The sequence below is a fragment of the Ceratotherium simum genome, chromosome 36 (genome assembly GCF_057802395.1).
Source record: "Ceratotherium simum simum isolate JZ-2026a chromosome 36, ASM5780239v1, whole genome shotgun sequence".
In the NCBI taxonomy this organism is placed as follows: domain Eukaryota; kingdom Metazoa; phylum Chordata; class Mammalia; order Perissodactyla; family Rhinocerotidae; genus Ceratotherium; species Ceratotherium simum.
In genome coordinates, this window is record NC_141935.1 from 27,449,771 (window position 1) to 27,472,630 (window position 22,860).

Below are 22,860 nucleotides of genomic sequence, written 5' to 3' on the forward strand. Positions count from 1 at the left end.
TCCTATTTTTGGTTTGCATTTTCCCGGATCTGGGAAACTTGTGTTAACATAAGTAATCTCTATGCGTGTGGAATAACAATTTTCATACCATTTTAGAACAATAACTCTTCTCATCGGATTTAAAGGTCAGCAACACTACAGATTGTCTTGCTGACTTGTCTAACTCACTTATCTTCTAACTGTTGTTTAGAACTAACAAATCTTGTACATGGAATCCAACTCCCTCCTGTTATCGAGAAAAAAGTGATAAAAACATCTGTGTTAGCTTATATGGAGAATCTAAAAAAACTGAACTTGTAAAAACAGAGAGTAGAATGGTGGTTACCAGGGACTGGGGGGTGGGGGAATTGGGGACATGTTATTTAAGGGTACAAACTTATAACTGGTAGATAAATAAGTTCCAGAGGTCTAATGCTCAATATAGTAATTATAGTCAACGGTACTGTATTATAAACTTCAAAGCCGCCAAGAGACTAAACTTTAACTGTCCTCAACACAAAAGGAAATGATAAATATGTGACATGGTAAAGGTGTTAGCTAACGTTACTATAGTAATCATATTGTAATATATAAATGTACCAAACCAACACGTTGTACACCTTAAACTTACACGATGTTATATGTCAAGTACTTCTAGATTAAAAAAATACATCTGTGTTAGTATTTGTATCTTTGGAATCCGTGCTGCCAAAGAATAACTAATGCTTTCCAGTGCTGAGGGAGAAAGAGAGAGACAGAGAGAAAATATTCAACTATGTACGGAGTTATTACATTTGTGTGTACCTTGGTCCCTCTGTCCCACTTTCAAATGTGACAACATGTTCACAGGAAGCTGCAGGTGGTGGGAAGGAAGGAAATTATACACTCCTTAAAGGGAAGTCACTATGTATCAGTTCGTATTTTGGTGTTGTCAAAATAATGCTACGTAACACACATCCCCCAAGTCAATATCTTAACAACCACAATAATCTATTCTCAAGGATGTGCTAGTTGGCTAGGGCGGCTCTGCTGTTTGTAGCTGAGCTCATTCGTGACTCAGTGGGGTGGCTTGGATTTCTTGATCTAGCTGAGGCACAGCTGGGCAGCCCTGCTTTTAGCTGCAGGTCTGTGGAAGCCCAGCTCCACGTGTTTCTCATCCTCCTCGGAGCAGCAGGCCAACCAGGCAAGTTCTTCTGATGGCGTGGCAGAGGGCTGGGAGGGCTTGCTGAGCCAAGCAAATGCATCTAAATCCTCTGCATCATGTCTGAATATCCCAATAGCCAGAGAAAGTCACCAGGCCAAGTGGGAGGGAAGTATCCTTCTCCTGAAGTGGTAAGGAGGGAGAGTGGAACTTCTGAACAATAATTGAATCTATCACACTTTGGTAAGTTAAAATGCTGGTTGAAGAAACCTACTTCTGGCCATGATGAAGTAGATTCTATCAGGTTAATTCTTTCGCTGGGCACTACTATAAAAGCTGGATAAGATGCAAAAAAAACAACTGCTTAAAGACAACAGAAAGCAACTAAGGTGGCCAGGACCCGAGAGGTCAAAATCCCAGACACAAGACAAGCACGTTGAGTTGAGCACCATGTTTGCTTTTCCTTTGTCTGTTGGCGCACATGTCCATTTGCAGCACATGAACTGGAGGCCAAATGTAGAGCCGTGTATGGGGCTTGCAGCAGCCTGTCTGCGCTGGAGCGATAGAGATCAGAGATCAATACTTCAAGGCATCCACTTCTTATGAAATCAGATCCCAGAGAGAAGGAAATGGAAACTCAGAGTCTTGAGCCTAAAATTCTGTGTGAAATTTTCCCTCAGGTTTTTGGTTGGTGCCTAAGATATGCATAGATGAGCGAGAAACTCCTGTGGGTTAAAGGGCTGGATTAAAGGGCTAGGTGGAGATGTTGGCTGTCCTGCAGAGTGGAAAGACAGAGGTAGGCGTTTCGGGTAGCCAGGGAGGAGGAGCTTCAGTAAATACTCGAAGTCTTGAGTTGAGTCCTCTGATAGACAACTAGAAAATCTGTAAATGCCTGGAAATTAGGCAACACATTTCTAAATGACCCATGAGCTGAAAATGACAACAAAATAGGAATTAGAACATCAGTAAATAGGAAAATATTTTGAAATGAATGCTAATGAAAAATAATATATAACTTGGGGAATGCTGCTAAGACAGGGCCTGGAGGGAAATATAAATGCATATGTTAGAACAGAAGAAATGCTAAAAAGAATTAATCTAAGTATTCATCAAATAAGGGAGGAAAAGGATAGCAAATTAAATCCAAAGAAAGAGGAAGAAATGAAATAATAAATCTATTGGCAGATATCAGTGAAACAGCAAACTCAATATACAGAAAATCAGTAAAGCCAAAAGTTAGTTCTTTGAAAAACCTAATAAGATAGACAAACTACGAGAAGATTGAGATCATAAAAAGAGAAAAACACAGATTGCCAGCATAACTGTAGATCTCACAGATATTAAAGAGATTAATAAAAGGATATAGTGATCGAGTTACGCCAAAATTTGGAGAGTTATGGACAATGGACAAAACTCTTCAAACAAAGAGGACAATTTATGAAAACAAAAATAAGAAGAAACAGAAATTCTGAATAGTCTATTACCTATTAAAAAGATTGAATCTATAATTATAAATCTTTCTACACACAAAAAGCAAAACCCAAAATATTCCAGGCCCAGATGTGTTCATTGGTAAATTCTTCAAACATTTGAGGAAGAAATAACGCCAGTGCTTCAGAAACTCTTTCAGAGCATCGAAAATGTGGCAACATTTCCAAACTCATTTTCAGAGACCAGCACAACCTTACTACCAAAACCTGAAAGGACTATTTCAACAAAAGGAAGTGATGTTTTCATGAGATGAAAACATCCTCAATGAAGTAGTAGTAAGTCGATTCCAGCAACCAACATTCACCTGAATAATAGATCATGACCAAGTTGGGTTGATTTTAGGAGTGTAAGGTTTCTAAATATTCAGAAAATAATGTAATTCACTTCATTAATAGAATAAAGGAGAAAAAATAACATCATCTCTACAGATTCAATAAAGCGTTTGGTAAATTTAACATCCCCTGGCAAACTAGAAATAAAATTGAAGATGAATGAGTCTTCTCCATGTAAAATTATAAAACATTACTTACAGGAATTTTAAAAGACCTAAGTAAATGGAGGGATAAAGCATGTCCATATTGTAAAGTTATAAATTGGTCCCAAATTGGTTTATAGACTGAATGCAATCTATGCAAGATTCCTGCACATTTTTTTTGCATTTATGAAGAATGACAAACTGACTTTAAAGTTCATATTGAATGAAAAGGGCAAGGATAGTTAAGCCAATTGTGAAGGAAAAACCCACAATCAAAAGACTTGTACCAACAGACATCAGGAATTATTTTAAAGCTGGAGTAACTAAAACAGTGTGGTATTGGTAGAAGTAGACATAAGGAGACAGATGTCATAGCATAGAGGGTCCAGAAACAGGTGTACTCACGTAAAGTCAGCTAATTTACAAAAAGGGCTACTGCACTGCAATAGGGAAAGAATAGTCTTTTTAATACATGCTGCTGGATAAATCAGATATCTATTTTACCCCATCTCGCACAATATAAAAATCAAATCCAAGTGGATAAAAGACATAAACTTTGGTAACAGACAAAGATTTCTTGCATATCAATAACTATGAAAAAAGATTAGTAGATTGGACTTTGTTAAAATTAAAAACTTCTGCTCATCAACAGATATCATTGAGAAAGTTTAAAGGCAAGCCACACTATAATTAACAAGACAGGAAATAGCAAGTGTTGAGAAAAGGGAACTCTCATACACTGCTCTACCACTATGAGAACCTCTATGGAAACTAGTAAGGAGATTCTTCAAAAAATTAAGACTAGAACTGCCGTATGATCCAGCCACTATGGAAAATAGTATGGAGATTCTTCAAAAAATTAAGAATAGAACTGCCATATGATCCAGCTATTCCATTGCTGGCTATTTATCCAAAGAACATGAAAACACGAATGCATTAAGATACATGCACCCCTGTGTTCATTGCAGCATTGTTCACAATAGCCAAGACTTGGAAGCAATTTAGGTGCCCATCAATGGATGAAGAGATAAAGAAGATGTGGTATAGATACACAATGGAATACTACTTAGCCATAAAAAAACAATGAAATCTGGCCATTTGTGACAACTTGGATGGACCTTGAGGGGTATTATGTTAAGCGAAATAAGTCAGAGGAAGAAAGTCAAATACCATATGATCTCACTCATAAATAGAAGATAAAAACAACAATAAGCAATCACTTAGAGACAGAGATTGGATTGGTGGTTACCAGAGGGGAAGGGGGAGGGAAGAGGGCGAAAGGGGTGATTAGGCACATGGGTGTGGTGATGGATTGCAATTAGTCTTTGGGTGGTGAACATGATGTAATCTACACAGAAATCGAAATATGATGTACACTTGAAATTTACATAACGTTATAAACCAACATTATCACAATAAAAAAAAATAAAATAAAATAGCAAGCCACAGTACAGGAGAAAACATTTAGAATACATGAGGATTTGTATACAGAATATATAATGGACTTTTACAAAGAAATAAGAAAAAGACAGACAACCTAATTGAAAAATGGGGAAAAGATTTAAACAGCCACTTCACAAAAGAGGATATCCACACAGACCATTTTGAAAAAGTTCTCTATGTTACTACCCATCAGGGAAAAGCAAATGGAAACTGCAAAACAATTCTACTATAAACCCACAACAATGGTTAAAATAAAAAGACTGACACCAAGCATTGGCAGGGATGGGGAGCAACTGGAAATATCACATCTGCTGGAGAGAATATAAATTGGTATGATCTCTTTGGAAAATGTTTTGACAGTATCTACTAAAGTTGGATATACGTATATGCTATGACACAGTAATTGAACACCTAGGTGCAAAAATGTTCATTGTAACTTTATTTTGAATTGTTCAAAACTAGAATGAAAACAAAAAACCTAGTAAAACAGCTAAATAGGGCTGGCCCCGTGGCCTAGTGGTTAAGTTTGGTGCACTCCACTTCAGTGGCCTGTGTTCGGGTCCTGGGTGTAGACCTACACCACTCGTCGGCAGCCATGTTGTGGCAGTGACCCACATACAAAATAGAGGAAGATTGACACAGATGTTAGTTCAGGGTGAATCTTCCTCAAGCAAAATGAGGAAGATTGGCAACAGATGTTAGCTCAGGGCAAATCTTCCTCGGCCAAGGAAAAAAAAAAAAGCTAAATAAATTGTGTTATATTCATACAGTGGAATACAGTAATGAAAAATAATATATTACTTTCATACACAAGATCATCAGATTCACAAACATAATATTAAGTGAAAGAATGAATCCATTTATATGGAGTTTTAAAAGAGGCAAAACTGATCTATGAAGATAGAAATAAAACAGGTGTTCTCGCTTTCCATCAGGTAATAATGGTGGACGGTCCTGAGGAAAGTTTCTGGGTTGCTGTTAATATTCTTTCTTGATCTGAGTGGTAGTTTCTCAAGTGTATTCACTTTGTAAAATTAATTGAGCTGTACACTTTACTTAATCTTTGTGCACTTTGTGTTATATTTCTACGAAAACTTTCATCAAAATATGAGGAGTGTGGTGATAAAATTATATGTGATATAATTATATGTATAAAACTATTCTTAAAAGGAATAACAAGTGACATTTTCTCTCTTACGCCACTTCAAATGGTGTGATTTTTATTCCTTAATATGACAGCACTGCTAATTAAAGGCCAATGCCTTAATTAAAAAGCACAATTCTTCCTTCAGTCATTATATAACATGATTAGCACCATACCTTTATAGTGACAGAGTATTCTCTAGAAATATTTCTTAACTATAGTCTGAACACGACAATTTCATCCTATGTTCCTAGAGATAATTGAAATCAGTGATGAATGCTCATTCACTCTCCCACATAATCTATCCCCACACGCAGATCAGCTCAGGTGTTGGTAATGACTATGTGTGGAAAGACCTCTAAGATAAGTGCCAGTAAAATTAATGTATGGGATTGTACTGAAAAACAAGATGTTCATGCTTACAGCTGCACTCGAAGCAAAAGAATTACGGAAATTGTCTTCTGTTATTAAACACATCACTCCCCCTTGAAATCAAGGGCATTATAGGTTGATACCTGAATAGGTCATTCACCTTTAAAAAAAGCAGGTCACTTTTTCATTGTAGTTTTGACAAGCAACTGAGGGACATCAAGTTTCCTAAGAGAACTCTGTGCTCTCTAAGGCAGGGCAAGGAGGTCTCTTTAACACATGAAGGACCTTCAGAGCTAAAATGATGCCCTTGTTGTACGTTGGAATCAAACAGGATGGAAGAAAGTCTCCATTCTGGTGGTATAGACACTTGGAACTCAGATCAAGTGCCTTGCCCTTGGGCTATTTATACCTCTTACAATAGATTGAATTGTTCACAACCTCAAATGTTTTATAATTTTTAGCTGGTATGAGGAGTAAAAACTGGGAAATACCTCCGATGGCAGGCAGAACAGGTATCTGACTTGATCTGAAGGCCACGCTTTCTTTAATTTCCAGCCAAACAAAAGAGAGATTTTTGTGTTTTTTTTTTTTTTTTGCAAGTCACATTAAATATCATCCAGATGGGCTGGCCGGGTGGCGTAGTGCTTAAGTTCGCGGGCTCCACTTCGGCGGCCTGAGGTTTGCGGGTTTGGATCCTGGACGTGGACCTACACACCACTCATCAAGCCATGCTGAGGTGGTGTCCCACATAGAGCAGCCAGAAGCATGTACAACTATGACATACAACTATCTACTGGGGCTTTGGGGAGAAAAAGGGAAAAAAGGAGGAAGATTAGCAACAGATGTTAGCCAATCTTCCTCAAAAAACTGAAAAACAAAAACAAAAACAAAAAAAAAAACAAATAGCATCCAGACCTACCATGCTATCCTGTAATTAGCTTTTGTCCTTGGTTTTAATTTGACCAAGTGTCAAGGAAACAGACATAACTCTTTTGGTCTTAGTTTTAACGTGAAATCTGTGCCCCCAAAATGCCATTCTCACTTAAATTTCTGTCATGTTAGCTGTTCTGAATCTATTCACCCATCTACAAATGGTAAACCTTCAGACCTAGTTTCCTCTCTTGTGTCAAACAGCCCCCATTCAGGACTGTGGATGGGATCCTTCAGCCACGTCTACACTTGACCTTGTTATGTAGCCATTTAGGGTCAAGAAACCTGGAGAATGGACTGCTGATGTTAAACTGGCGAAGCAGCTCATCTTGGAGGGTTTCCCTCTGCTCTTCACTGAGAAACCGAATATGCCAAGAGGAACTCACTTAATAAGAGAGATGAGGCTTCAACTTTTTATGTTCTCAAGGCTTTGGAGGCTCATGTGAGCCCAGGTACTTTATTCCCTGGAGCTCCCAGGCCAGGCCACTACCTTTTTGTTCTGAGGTCATGACTGAGGTATGTATTCTGGCATTAGACGAGGGCCCGTCCCTGCAGAAAACCAGAAGTGCTGATGCCGAGTATGAAGTCAGTTACAAGCTAAGTGGTTCTTGGGTTTTTACTGCTTTGCCATGAAATCTGCATCTAGGAAAAACTGGGTTTGTGCTCTAGGCACCACATACGGTTCATATTTGCCAAATCAAGTTTCGGCACCTTTGTTTCCTGTTCACCAATTTCCCGTCTGTGATGTGCATTTCTTCCTTTTTCTCTGAACGAGAGTAGTGAGTCATTGTGCTCCTTCCCTTCAGATTACCATCTTCAAATGGCTGGAACTCACTGGCTTCAGAAGGGCTCTGTTCTTTTTTTCCTCCTGCTTCTGGAATGGGACCAGACAATTAGACCACTCCAGCTGCAAACTACGATTGAGAAAATAATATTTTAGAGTCTGGGAGACGCTGTTTCATGCCATGGTGGGTGACTGTCTTAGGTAAAAGACACAAGAATGATACAATCATGTATTGCCTTTCCAAGATCTTAAAGATTCCAGCAAATACTCCCAATAAGTAGAGACAGAAGAAAAATGTCCATATGCTTAAGTGCCAGTTCACACTGAAGAGTATTTGGAATTCACCACTTCTTGGTATGCCATTGGTTTCTCCTATTTTATTTATTGAGTTTTTCTTTGAGTCAGGGTAGGAGGGAATTATCCACCACTAATATTTTAGCTAATGATTGTGCCTCACTGATATTCTTGCCTCACTCTAACTTCTCAAGGATTCGCAAAACTCATTACAAAAAGAAAAAGAAAGACTCTGCTCTGCAGGAGTTATTAACCTCCTGCACATGCAAAAGAATTATATCGTCAGTGAAATTTCACGAGCTGAATGCAGAATCATGTATAGATGCCTATGTTGGTACTCCCGAAAGAGGACGCATCACCCTCTTCATATTCTCAAAGCAATCCTGCGCTCCCAAAACATTAAGACTCACTGCAGTTGGAATTGCTTCTGTCCTCAAACACACCCAGTCTTTGGATTTTGTATAAAGTATTGAAGCGTTGGGCCTCTCCTGCTTGCCTAAGTTACCATCATTTTTTTTTCCCCTAAATTATTCAGAGTAAAGGGATCATTTTGTTCTACATTTTATGCTTTTTCTTTTATTCTTGTCTACGTCTTGACGACTTTCAGAAAAGCAGAGTCCGTGTTTGGCTTCTCATCTTACTCTTTTAGGGCTGGCAGAACAGTGACTGCCCACCATGGTTGTTACAGGATTTTTTGTTGTTGTTATTGTTAACTCTTATCTGTTTCTGGGAAGCTTTTAAAATATTCATTTTTTTTTTCCCTTTTCTCTCAGATATCCTAGCTTCCCTAGCTCAGAGTAACTCATATAAATTGTGTGTTCTCTGGGGATTTTGTGCTGGTAGATTCTAGAAAGTTCTTCTCTGCTTTTATCCTTCCATTCTCACACACAATGATAGTTTCAGGCTTATCTTGGGATATTTTGCTTCCATAATTCACTTCAATGAAACTTACAAAATATGGAGGATTTGCTCTCCAGCTCCTGAGAGGTGTTTAGGATGTCAGAAAGTGGAATTGCTATATTCTATTTACTAAAGAAAGATGTGATCCCTTTCATCTATCCCTCAACTTTGCTTGGATCACAGAGCACAAAGCCAGCAGGGCAGCCTACAGCCTGGCAATATTCATCAAGTTCATACTTGATTCAGACAAAGATACCAGCCTAGGGCTTTCCCACCAGATCCCCTGGGGAAGATGATTTGTCAGTAGTTGGGCCAGAGGATGATGGACTGGGATAAAATTCAAAGTTTGAAAGTTAGAGATTTCAAAGTACTTTTAAAACATTTTGAAAGACTATTAGGGAGCATCTCTTGTTGACTTGAAAATTTTTTTTCTTTTTTGTTAATAGATTCAAATTTTTGAACTGGCAAAAGTTGATATAATGTGTTTTATTTCATAATTTGTGTGTTAGGGTAGATGGAAATCGATCATTTGGCTGAGACTCTTCGCCTTCCTAATCAGTTAATGTTTATTGGAGGGAAACCAGAGAGAGACTTAGCCAAATGGCTCATCCTGCTAATGAGGCAGGCAGAAAAGTTGCTTAAGAGAAACTTCTCTCTCACTCCAACTTTTGTTAAAACTTCAAGTGACTGTGAACACCTTAACTTTGCTTTACTTGAAAATATATTTGACAGTGCTTTCCTCAAAAGTACTTTTTCTCTATTCAGTGTTTGTCCTGGGAACACAATATTTGGAAATCATAAACTGGGTTTTCGATAAAATGGTTGCCCTGTTTCTGAGAAGGGATAGCCAAGGATAGTCAAGGCTAATCGCATTCAAAATTCTGAACTCCAAGCCAATGACCCAGCTAGAAGCATGCACGGGTTACAAATGCGGTTCAGTAATGAAGTTACTTATTAATCTTGAACTCGGGAAGTTAAAGCGTTGGACTCATAATCCTAATTTCTTACAGGGCTGATCTCATGAAAACATTTAACCTTAGAGAACCCAGCTCTGTATACCTGATCACAAAACTGAATAATCAGGATAAGTACGTACTTGTTGGTTATGAAAAATAAACCAGGCTATTAGTCTGTTAAATTGTGGAAAGCACAAAAGTACTAATTTACCTTCCTGATTTTAGTACAAAGAAGAAAGGACACAAGTTATCTAATAATCCCAAAAGATAAGAGCAACTGTCTCCTCTTGCACCCTGTGTTCCTGTTGGTCCTTTGAGACCCAGACCTGAGCAAGTCTCCAAATCCTACATCTCTGACAGTGCTTACAGCTGACTCCAACGTAGATAAATGGCCCTGTTAATGTCAGGGCAGTTTTGTTGGTCTGTCTGAAGAATATACATCTGTATTTTAAATTGCATTATCCAGTTTATCCACGGGATAATAGATGTTTACCTTCACAAATTCCAGGCTTCTGAGCTGAACCAAACAGGGCAAGTTTAAAGGCAAGAGCTTAGAGCAGTTCATAGCCCTTTGACAGCTCTGCTGTGGTCTGCCAAGGCTGAATTAGTAAAATCCAGGCTTATCTCTTGGCTTCTGGACTGAGTGCAGTGGGCTTTCAGGCTTTCCTGCTACCTGCAGCTTCAGTGAACCCCTGTAAAGCTGGTAGTTGCAAAGTTGATGGAATCACGCTGCAGTATTGTTTGGTATGGAATGAGCGTTCACAGACGTGGGTCCAAGGAATTGCTCAACAGTCCGTGGAGGCCAAGGAAGATCTGCCACGACATCAGTGCCACGCCTTGCGAGGTCACCTCAGGCTCAAGTCCAGTTCAGTCTGTACAGCCAAGCCCAGGCTTTTCTCTCATCCTCTTATTTCCAGTTTGCTGTGCTCCTGTGAAACAAGGTGTTTCTTCATCGCTGAGACAGGCAGAAAGGTGGAGGCAGAACAGGAGTTGGTGAACACAGGACTCTGACAGATCAACACCACCATTCAATCAGGCTTGTGCCGGCTTGGAAACGAATTGCTGCCTAGGGTTTGGAAAGTGTAGCAGCTACCTGCTGCCATCTGCTGTACTTACTGGTGCTAGCAAGCACCCGACTGTGGAAAGAATGGAAAAAGTGGGGAAGCAAGTGATGGGGAGCATCCTCACCACCCAGGAAATCCCCCCAATCATGTAGCTATGGGTTCACGTCACAAAAGCAGCCAGCGTTTCCATTGCAAATGAGCCAGAGTGATTTTTCCGGACTTAGATTATCTTTTCCTTTACACTAAAATGTGGTTTTCTTCCATATTATGACTATGGAAGGAGAAGGAAAGTGTATGTGCAAATAAACATAGATTAGGCCCAATGGAATTTAAAATGTCTTATACTGTTGATAATAGAATCCATTGATCATTATTAAAAGGCTGCCCATTTGAACTTCTTCTCAATAGACATTGAATTAAAATATAGGGAAAAGAATTACTGATGGGTAAGATTCTAGGATTAAATCTAGAAGATACATATCTAAGGATGATCAAAACTTTTGTTCCAAAACAAGTCTTTACATCATTCTCCCTCCCTTCCAACAGCCCAATCCCTTGAGTTTCTCTCCAAATCAGACTCCTTAAATAATCCCATTTCCTTCCGGTGACCCAAATTCCAGATGCCCACTATTATGTACCAATTCCCAAGAGAAACACATAAAATGAAGTTTTGTCTGAAGTCACTGGTGGTCTCTTTAGTTCTTGATGTGGAAATTGCCCTTCTTGGCTTATTCCAAATCCAGTTTCCTCAACGTGGTCTGCGGCTGGTCTTTAGAAAACTCTTGCTTCTCCCTTATTTCTTGTAATGCCCTCTTCACTTCTTTTTTTTCCACAGTCTACTAATTTTGGAAATTCAAAGGGAAGACTTGATTTTGTTTATTCTAACTGTAGGCAATAAGAATGAGTGTGAGCTTGGGCCTGAAGAGGTTGCTTTTCCAACTCTGAACTTATTTTCTTTTTTCCATCCATTTATTAAGTTTCAATAATGATGAGTTTGCTAATGACATATATATAAAATCTCAATTTTGCCCTCCTTGGTGTTGGGTTTTTCACTTCCTAACACTGTTTCAGGAGATAAAGAATAGTTTTGTCTCATAAAGTTTATAGCACAAACCATCAAATTCTGTAACAGAGACTACAGAGTAAATTGAAGAGAGTAACCACATAGTGGTAACATTTGGCCTTTGGCATATTATGATTTATATGATTTTTATTGTTGGGTTAATATCTTCTGGTTACCTAGCCCGTATTCAGTGGCATACCTTCCTGAAGTGTCTTCATTATTTATAGAATCACACCATCTTTATGTGCTTCATTGATAGTGAGGAAGACATTTTTTCATTCTCATGCATAGGGTGGCATAAAATATTTCCTTCACTGCATGTTGCTAACACAGATCTATATCCTCTGAAAGTTTATTTGGTAGCTTGTCAATATTATGCAAATTGAGGACACGATACCAGAGATTTGATGAGCAATTGATCCCTTTGTGAAATCTAATATACAGTGCTATGGAGTGGAAATGAGAAACAGTGCTGTGATCGGCAGGCTCCTGTGATGTGTGCATCTACTGATGAGAAGGCTTGGGCAAGTACAGTGCACCGCATATCCAAATGTATCCAATAATGTATATGTTTAAAGACAATCTTTTGGAAGCATCTATTGAGTTTTCACTTATATTAAAAGTGTCATTACATGTTCTCACCATAAAAGAGAAATAGTAATTGTGTGATGTGGTGGAGGTGTTAGCTATGGTGCCAATCATTTTGTGATATATAATTGTATCAAATCAACACACTGCATACCTTAAACTTATACAATGTTATATGTCAATTATATCTCAATAAAGCTGCATACAACAGGAGTCAAACACTGTAATAGGCACTGAGGGTGGAACAGAAAGATAAAATAAAAGCAGTGTTTACCTCCTTTGTGAAACTTTTACTTACCACCGCCATCTCATAGTACAAATAGTCTTATTCTTTTGTACTTTGATTGCACTACATACAGACTTCTATTGTGGATCAGAACTTTTTGTTTATATGTGTCTCTCACATATTATACTGTAATATTACGGACAAGAAAGACTGTGCCTCAATTACTATGAATTTCCAGGTTCTATTGCCTTGCACATAGCAGATGTTTAATAAATATTCACTGAATAAATGAGTGAACAGTTTCTGATCTCAAACTAGATGGGCAGAAAAGATTCAAACACATGAATTGCAAAAGAGGACCACAAAGGTGTGTGCCAAATCCTCGTGTAGATGGCATGTGTTGACTGGAAACCGACTGCAATTACTACTGTATTTTTATCTTTTGTTTTAGAGTCATAGAATCTTTAAGTAAGAAGAGATAATGTAGTCTAATATCTTTATTTTGCAGAGATGGGAAGGAAGACTTATAAAGGTTAAAAGACTTATCTGAGATAAACAGATGCTTTATCTGTTTAGAAATAGCACTAAAGTCTCCTCATGCCCAAAAATTCGATGTATTTTTCATGCTGCTAATTGTGTGTTTGCAATGTGATATTTATTATAGCTCTGTCTTTGTTTATCCTTTAAGTATGCATTTGTGAGAAGTGCGAATACATGTGATCATTCATTAAAAATTGTAGTTTTAATTGAATCAAATTAAATTAAAAATAAAACATTACTATGTCATTCGTTGTCATCTGTGAAAACATAAAATTAATAATAATAACAACTTATCTTTATTGAAGGCTTATGTATCACCATGTGCCAAGCATTCTTTTAAGTGTTATACATATATTAATTTATTAATCCTCTTAACAACCACTCAGGTATATCAAGATGAGGAAAGAGGAACAGAGCAGTTACATGCATTGGCTAATATCGCAATCTAGTAAATGGCAGAGAAGGATCTGAACCCAGTCTTGTCCTAGAACCCAAGCAATTGACCTCTAGGATATACTCTCCCTCAAATCAGACATGGTCCTCGCCACCAAAATAGGTACGTAGGGCTGGCCCCGTGGCTTAGTTGTTAAGTGCGTGCGCTCCGCTGCTGGCGGCCCGGGTTCGGATCCTGGCCATGAACCGACGCACTGCTTGTCGGGCCATGCTAAGGTGGCGTCCCACATACAGCAAGTAGAAGGATGTGCAACTATGACGTACAACTATCCACTGAGGCTTTGGGGGAAAAAAATAGGTACGTAAATACATGAGCATAGCACAAGGCAACAAGCCCTAAAATTTAGATATTTGGGAATCCAGAAGAAGGAATAATTAGACAATATTCATTAGGCTTTTAAAGGTGGCCGTCAACCAGAATGGAGCTACCAATACCTTGCCATGCATAAACCTCTTAGGGTGATGGGACCTGTCACTTGACCCCTCCTACCGGAAGCCCGCTCTATCTTCCTCCATATCCTCTTCCATTTCACCAGCCTTGGTGTTGAATAAACATGTCGCTGGATCCTGAGGGAGATGTTACACATGTCTGGAGTATGCCTTTTACCAACCCTCCATCATACAGAATCATGTGCGCTGGTTGAGGAACTCTAGCACTTGGAAACAAGTAAGAAGAAATTTGAGTAGTTCCACTTCTCTCTGGATGTCTCTATTTATGAGTTTCTTTATCCCTCATCCTGCCCTTTTCAAAACTGCCAACATATCATGTCTATTAACAGATCTTCTTGGCAGAGGATCAATCAATCGATATTTATACGATTTTGATTTAGTGTTGAGTGGGTTTATCATCCGTGCTGATGTATTCAAACACAAGTCGGAATTGCTCTGTAATATCTTTGAGGTCCTGGTAACCCATTTACCATGAGGTTGCTTTGATATATGTTCCTAAATTCTCCCATCAGGTGATGTCAATTTCTCCTTCATTTAAATCTGCCCATTGGAAATGATAATTCCCAGGAAATCTTAAAATATATTGTTGACACTATTTTGCATGACCTAACTTTATCTGTGTATAGCAGAGCCATAATATGGGAAAAAGCATTATTTACTTGCTTTTTCTGCTGTTCTCTATCCATCCCTGAGTGGAACAGCGCCAGTAATATGGTTGGGGTAAGGGCACTGGGTTTGCAGAACTTGGGCTAAATGTATTCTAGGTTAATAAGCTAAACCAACAGCTGAAATGGATATAAGAAATCAAAGTATCTCATAGCAGACAGACTTTGCTGATTTTAAACTCAACGTGGCACTTAACCAAACAATCAGATGAATTTAAATTTACACCTCTAATTTTGAATTTTATATTAAAACAATATTATGATACGATGAAATGGCCATTTAAGTCTTTCCTAGCTCTGCCACTAAGAGGCTATATGACTTTGAATACATTACTTAACCTGATTGTACATTATTGCCTTTTCTGTCAACCAAGGAGGTTGGTAATAGATAATTTCTGAGGATTCTATTAGTTCTCAGATTCTGTCTTAAATGACATGGAGTAGTTAACAAGATTCTTAAGGTGTAAAAGTACTTTCCAAGAGTACAACTTTGAGTCAAATGAGTCTGAGTTTAAGCCCCACTCTATCACTTCCTAACATGTGATCTTGGGTAACTTACTTAAAATTTCTGAGCCACAAATTCTTAATCTATAAAATAGAGTAAATCCCTTACCCAACTCTAATGCTGTGTATATTAAATAAGAAAATGTACACAAAGCCATTAACACAGGATCTGACATACAATCAATTCCAAATAAATGATGATTTTTCCTTTCCCATAAGCTCTAGGACAGGTTATTCCTCTTAAAAATCTAGCCAAGTAAAGAGCTATATCAACCAAGAGTCAATACCAGAAAGTTTTATTTCCATTGACTAGAAAACTCATTCTCAAGGTTTAGTCATCCATAACTTTTGGTTAAACAATTTCATGACATCTGAACCAGACATAATCAGCAGAGAACTGAAAACTACTGCTGATAATTGAGCATATCATGTTGATTACCTTGACTGGAAGTTGATTTTTGATATTTTATTACAAAAAATTTAGATAGACTTGTTCAAATAATTGTACAAGAAACACTCATATATCCACCACCTATACTCTACACTAAACATTTTAACATATTCGCTTTCTCACATTTCTATCTATCCATTTCTGTCCTATCCACCTGATTGGGATTTATTGCTAAGTTAAAGTAAGTTACCTTCATTAAAATCCTGAGAATAAGAAGAAAAACTAGAAGTATGCCTCTCCTTAGAACCAGACCAAAATGAATGGCCAGGTTTCAAAACTCCTAAAAATAATGAGATGCTCCATGTTTCATAAAGTGAGTAATTAAAAATTTTTTTTACCTCTTTGATGGCTACAATATTTATTATAACTATCTTTAAAAGTGAGAATATTTAGAATTGTGGAACTGAATTATATTGTAAAATTAGATTGTTTAGCCATCACAGAAGAAGACACATATGTGCCTTATTTTTCTAACTTGGGAATAAAGCTAATTAACTACATATTCTATATTCTATAAAAATTACCTCCAAAAAGTATTTTTGTATGAACTGAAAATATCGTCTTCCAAATGACATATTTTGACACTTACGCAACTCAAATATTGGGTGAGCTGATCTTCTGGCAAAGCTTTTTGCTGCCAAGTTCAAATCCAAAAGAATCTTTCTGTTTAATTGTCCTATTATAACCCTCTGAAATGAGCGCCATTAAGGAAAATCCCAATGGCTACTCTTAAGGCACATAGTTGACCATGGCCACTCTCCACATTTCAGTTGGTTATATCCAAAGACCAGCTTGTAGCATTGTGATGCTCTCTTTAGAAACCAAATATCCGAGGGCATTTTTCTTGTTAGTTAAAACCATCTTTGTGTACACACTGCTTGTAAACAGTATTTCTACACAAGCTCTGCCTATCTACTAGGAAAATCCTGTGGGGTCTGAGCTCCTTCTCCAGCTAGTTTCAATTTCATGGAACCCTTTCTTCTTTCCCTCATTGTGGCACCTCTGGGACCATTCCTTGCTTCCGTGCTCCCTCAGACGGGCTCTATCACAGTCAAGAGCAGCCTGTGTTTCTCCAGAAAACGCTCACCCACATCTTCTCTCTTAAGATTGTCTGCAGTGAGGAGATAGTCTGGTGCAGCAGAAATAACACAGGCTCTTGAGTCAGTTATTGAAAGAATATTCACTGCGTGCCCTCAGTGTAACTGCACTATTCAAGGTGCTGGAGTTACAGCCGAGTGAGACGTATCCCTTGTTCTTATGGTGTTTACCTTCATTCAAATGAGAGAGACAAAAAGAGTGTAAAAATGGCTAAGATCATTTCCAGTCCTGACAAGTCCTGTGAAGAACATAAGACAATGCGATGGAGGGTGATGGAGGGAGATTTTAGGGTAGCAAGAAAGACCTCTTTGAGTAGCTAACATTTGAATTTTTAGCCAAATGATGAGAAAAATACGGTTGTGGGCACATCTGGGAAAAGCACTTCTCAGGCAGTCGAGGAGGAGAGATGTGGAGGCATACAGGTCTCAGGTCGGTGACGAGGGATCCAGTGCACAGAGGGGAGAGTCGCCTTAGGCAGGAGCGGGGATGCTTACTCCACTGAAATGGGAGGAAAGGCAGGTGTGGACACTGACCCTGGGTGGTGTAACAGAAAAGGGTTCTGGATGAACCTCGAGGTGCAGTCAACATCTGAGAGAGAGAGGAGTTGAAGTACTGGCGATTTGAGAAGCGAGAGAAAGAGAAGGGACTAGGGCGGCATGGAAGGATCATATGACTTGGTTGAATGCCTGTTTCATACTTGTGGTCTCAAATTTGAGATGTATCCAGTTATCGTGGTTGTGTGTGTTTCTTTAGACTATTTCAGCTGTACTGCGGAGGGGTGATATGGAGTAAATAGATGTTTGGAAATTCCAGGCAAGTGTGATTGTGGGAAAGAGGAAGAACAGAAAAAACGATGTTTGTGAGGTAGTGGCTATTGAGCTGGACCAAGGAAGCTAGGCTTAGTAAGGAGGGGAGGAAGGATATGCACAGGGTGATAAATAGTGGAAGATGGCAGAGTGAATGAACTGGAGAGCTCAGCGTGGGTGGCGATTTGTTACAGGGTGAGAACTGGAGTAAGTGGCTCAAATGAGTGGAGAGTGATGTTCATATACAAGGTATTTCAAGAGGAGATATTATAGTCGTAACAATCATAATAACAATAACAATAATAGTAGTTGTTATTGTTTGCTTACAACGTGCCAGGCAAAATACTAGGAGATTTATAGCCATGAACTCATTCAAATTGTGCAACAGTTGTCTGAGTGAGAAATCACAGATATACCAATTTTACAGAAGAAACTGCACTACAGAACATTAAGTAACTTTTTCAAGACACATGGGTAGAAAGTGGCTGGGTCACATTACAAAATGAGAGCCACGTCTAGGGTGTGACAATGTGAGGGGGTGGCTAGGGTGCAGTGAGAGAAAGATTATTGGCGTGGAGGAGGATGTGGACAGAAAAACCAGGGTAGAAGATAAATCATCTGTATGGACTTTAAGGACAACAAGAATTATGAAAGCGACAGTAGTGGTGGAAAGGAAGATAGCTATGAACTAAAATTCATCAGTGTTGAGGGCAATTAACCAAGAGGTTGACAAATGATAGCACTGAGAGGAGCAATGGGAAGAAACTTCTCATCACGGGTGTTTCTAGGTGTCTGGAGGCTTTGTAGAATGAAGGAGAGAAGGTTTAGCAGCAGCAATGAGGAGAAAGGAAAGCCTGGCCACCTGCAGGGCCTGAAGTATTTGGAGTGTCTGTATTAACTATATTTTCTTATTTTCTGTATTCTTTTTTTTTTTTGAAGTAATATCGGTTTACAACATTATATAGATGTCGTGTGTACGTCATTATATTTTGACTTCTGTATATACTACATCATGTTCACCACCAAAAGTCTAGCTGCCATCCGTCACCGTACAGATGTCCCCCTTTACCCCTTTCGCCCCCTTCCCGCCTGGTAACCACCAATCTATTCCCTGTATCTATGTGTTTGTTTGTTGTTGTTGTTGTTGTTTTATCTGCCACATACGAGTGAAATCATATGGTGTTTGGCTTTCCCTGTCTGACTTATTTCACTTAGCATAATACCCTCAAGGTCTGTCCAAGTTGTTGTAAATGGAAAGATTTTGTCTTTTTTATGACTGAGTCGTGTTCCCTTGCATATATATCCCACATCTTCTTTATCCATTCATCTGTCAATGGGCACTTAGGTTGTTTCCAAGTCTTGGCTATTGTGAATAATGCTTTAACGAACATAGGGGTATATGCACCCCTATTTTCTCTATTCTTGATGGTCTGGCATCTGGGGCCTCACTGACTGGGGAGAGGCTGCTCCTCCCAGGGCTAGCCAATTCCTGCAGATAGCAAACAACTTGCCCAGGAGTGTGCCTTTCATATGCAGACTAACAAATCTAGAGTCCCCCCACCCCTAGTCTGACTCTTATACTCCAGGCCAATATTCCCCTGCCCTAGTCACCCAGCACCAGGTACCAGACAACTCGGGACAGTTCCTACACCCCAGGGCCTGCTGTAATTATTCCAGCTAGCCAACCCTAAGCCTGCTTACCCTGCCTTGCCTGTTCTTTTACATAGAAACCACAATAAAGCCTCTTGCCATGTTTTCCTCCCACTTCCCTCCGCCGCCTGACTGACCCTGGCACTTCTCAGTGTCTCCCCGACCCCCGGGCATGGTGTGCCTCCTTCTCTTGTGAACTGTGAGTAATAAACTAACTTTTCAACAGCAGTCATATCGTGATCTGTTGGCCTCACTATACTTGAATAATAATAAACCCTACATTTTAAAACAGTGTACGAGCAAAACAGTTTCCTCTTGAAAAGGCCATGGAGGAAGCAGGGACCTCAGGGGACAGTAAAGTTTCTGTTAGTGTAAGAGAGTAAAGAGAAGAGTTTGAGTTTATAGAAGAGTTTGAGGATATTGGCAGTTTCATAGGGCCCCAAGGAAAGCTTTAGGAAGCTGGAGAGGGTGGAAGATGGGGTCAGATTGGGAACTACAGATATGTGTGGACCGGTGTTGTGTCCGTGTAATGATACATGACCTGAGGCTTGGACTTCTGATGTGACAGAGGAGAAGGGGGATGGCAGGTGTGATGGGGATGGACTGAGTCACTTGGATGGAGACAAAGGGATGGATCTTGCTCATGGGTTACATCCTGAGCTGGACTCTCAATTCTACCATGGACCGGGTGATTGACTTTGGGCATGATATTTAAATTCAGTTTTCTCATTTCTAAACTGTTCAATAATACCCATATTTCACATGGGTAGTAAGAATGAGAGAATATATATAAAGTGACCAGCACAGGTTAGATGCCCCAAAAGAATTAACTGTGACCGTAATGATAATGATGATAACGACAATGATGATGTGATTTACGACATCATACTCTCAGTCTTCAACGTCTACTTATTTTCTACCACATTTCTTACTGTTGTATCCAACTTTGTGGAACTGCACTGAGTTAAGAATTGGAGGTGTGGCAGCCTTAGAAGATGTTTCAGGGGGAGAAGTACAGTTGAGTTAAGCAGTAGCAGAGCAGGAATAGAAAATAAAGTTCATGTGAGAAGGTAATATGGCCGTTCTAAGGGGCAGGGAACCAAACAAACAGATCTAAGAAAGACCTTAGTCCAGAATCAGAGGGAGCAGTATCAGAGAGACAGAAGAATGCACGTGCACCAACACGTGACTTCTGGCACATGATGCTGAAGCCCTCATCTACAGAGATGTTAGGAAAGAGCCACCCAGAGATGTACAGCCCGGAAAGGATGAATGACACTCTGAGTTACTTCGGTCTTTCCTCTGCATGTTCCCTTTGACGAGCATGGAGGAGATACAGGCATAAGCTGGTATGGAAGGGGACCCTCAGGCTCCTGTACCCTTGTTCCTCTCCCACGCATGCATGCTTTATGTTCATATCATCAATTATAAGTCGAAGAAGAAATAATTTTCCTTCAGGAAGTTATTGATATTACTGCTAATATTTATTTAACATTTTTTCACTTGTACAAAACATTTCCTCATGTATTACCTGGATGAGCATTATGCATGATGCTGATAACAGTAGAAGTAACAGCAACAGAGGCAGAAAGATACTTGGACTTAAAGGCAGAATCTCATAGTTTCAATCTGGCTTGGCCATTTAGGAAATGGTTGTTCTTGGGAATGTTCTTTAACCCCTATGCATTCTAGTTTCTGTGGGGGGAATGACTATATACCTTGAAGCCTGTTGTAAATATTAACAGAGATAATGGATAAGAGGAAATCTATAAATTTCCTAGGTGTTTGAGAAAGTTTATTATTTATGCATACATATATAGGTGTATGAATACATATAATATTGAAACATATATTGTTGAACGTGAAAATGAATTGGTAATCACTGGTCACCGAGGTTCAATGATTTCTAGGCCGCCTTGAATGATGTCAGAGTTGGTATTTTCTCTTCTGGTCGTACAGCTTTCAACTTATTTGAATATATAAAGTATAGGGCAGGGATAAAATGTATAGGGCAGGGATAAAAAATAGGAAAGTATTTATATGTGCCAAAAAGGTAAAAACAAACAAAGAAGTTAGTACGAAAGAGATGTAAATGGAGATGTAAAAACCCAGAAAATAAAGAAAGAGAGAAAAATCAGAATCCTGGGAAAATTCATGAATAAAACCCAGAATATTTATGGCAAAAGAAAGAAGGGAGGAAATGCATACTGCAGAAAGACAAGACCACAAAGCAGCTTGGCCCTTTGAGAGAAGGAAGCAAGTCTAAGAAAAATGGAATAAAGCCAGTGAAAACGGGACTCATGAAAAAAACCTACTGGAATAGAATACAAAAATTTGGGTAGGAATACAAAAAGCAGTGAAAGCCAGTTCAGAACAAGGATTAGAGGTAAAAACAATTTTTTAAACATTGGTTATTATCATAATAAACTGCCTTAAAAGTGGAAATTAAAAGATTTTTAAAAACTTCAATTGTCAAGTGCTCTCTCTTTTTTTAGAAATTATGTAGAGCCTCTAATGTAGACATTTCACCTGAATGTTCCCAGATGAAAAGTTGGGCATAGTCTTGTCATCAACAAACACTGTCACAATTTGATGTTTGACTCTCTTGAGGTCAGAGTTTCATTAATTTTTAAATTTTAGTTTGATAATTTGGATGTAGCTAGGGTCCGGTGAATTAGTTTAGACAAAGTTTGCATGCTCTTATTAAACATAGTTGCCAACGATTTCAAAAGTCCTTGACTGCCAAGGTGAGATGCCAGCACATTTTCCCTGGTTTGGCCTTTCCTGAATTTGTTCCTCTTTGTAGACGTAAAGCTGGGATGGAGTCAAGTATGTCAGATATTTGCATTCCTTCACTCTCTCCATGCAATATTTAATCACTGGACTTAGTTAAATTACTAGACAAACTTATTGTGGCCAAGATGCAGAGCTAGATGGCTGCTCCGAAGGGCTATTCTTTGAAACTGTTTCTTATATGATGGCAGAAAGCTCATTGACTAATGGTAGATTCTTAGGAGGACATTCATTCTGGACTCTTGATAGCTCTTTACCTTATTCCCATGCACCTTTCAAGTCTAAGTTTAAATATCACTTTATCCAAGACGGTCATAAGTTAAGACCACCTGTTTTATGCTTCCTTGGTACCCTTATTTCTTAGTATTACATATCATTCTTATAGTGACTTACACAGTGTAGAACTTCCCAGCCCAATTATAAGAGTCTAGAACTTGTTCAATGCTGAAACGCCAGCATCTCATTCAACAGCTTGGAAGATGATCAGCCCTTAAGAAGCACCAGTTTGTTGTATGAATTAGTAAATGAATGAGTAAATAAACAAATAGAATCTGAAGAAAAATTTGACAGTGGTATGAATCACAAGATAAATTTTCCATG